This window comes from Pelophylax lessonae (genome assembly GCF_965119305.1).
Source record: "Pelophylax lessonae genome assembly, chromosome: 9".
NCBI classification, from domain to species: Eukaryota; Metazoa; Chordata; class Amphibia; order Anura; family Ranidae; genus Pelophylax; species Pelophylax lessonae.
Genome location: NC_138776.1, coordinates 15,145,481 through 15,146,163, shown reverse-complemented (window position 1 = coordinate 15,146,163; position 683 = coordinate 15,145,481). Strand labels below are relative to the sequence as shown.

Below are 683 nucleotides of genomic sequence, written 5' to 3'. Positions count from 1 at the left end.
GCATTTTGAATTCGATTTTTGGATATACACAATTTAGCTTGGTTTAAAGCGGCAGCGCCCTCCCTTTTTTTTTTTTTTTGGCATCACTATAGTGTGGGCAGCAGCCTTATATTAAATAGGAGAAACACAGTTGGCACTAGTGGCAGCCCGTGCCCCTATATTATATTGTATTTGTTCATCCAAGTAACTGCAAGAGAGCTTGTTCTGTTGAAAAAAAAAAAAAATCAACAGATCTACTGGCTGGCTGGATCGCCAGATGAAAGCAAGCCTAAAAAAGAAAAAACTAATGTGAACATTACATCTAAGAATTTGTAAGCTGCAATATAATAAAATGTTTGCTTTTGGGTTTAACTCTGCTTTACCATGTTAACCTCTTGCCACCCATGTAACACATATGTGCAGCAGCAAAGAGGGTGGGCTTTAATTCCGGCACATACAAGTCCATGGTTGGCTGAGGTTTTGTGCTGACAGCATGCTTACTAAAATCCCCCCCCCCCCCCCCCCAAAACAGCTCTCAGTCTCCAATAATGATCAGGAGCTGGCAGGAACAATCATGTGACCCCTGAGAGACAATCACAGTGGTCATGTGATCAGCTGCTCCTTCCTACTCCCCCGGGTGTAAAGACCCTGTTAATGAGACGCTGAGGCTGTTGCGGGAAAGGGATAATAAAACTCAAGTTCCT

At 43.0% G+C, this 683-nt stretch overlaps 1 protein-coding gene across 1 annotated transcript in view; it reads right to left on the bottom strand.

The window, feature by feature from the left end:
* Positions 1–658: 658 nt before the first annotated feature.
* EXOSC1 (exosome component 1) overlaps positions 659–683 on the bottom strand; it is an 18,044-nt gene continuing 18,019 nt past the window's right edge. The window contains exon 8 of the mRNA XM_082268332.1: positions 659–683. This exon is cut by the window's right edge and continues 185 nt beyond it. The gene's annotated coding sequence lies outside the window, so the exon portion shown is untranslated.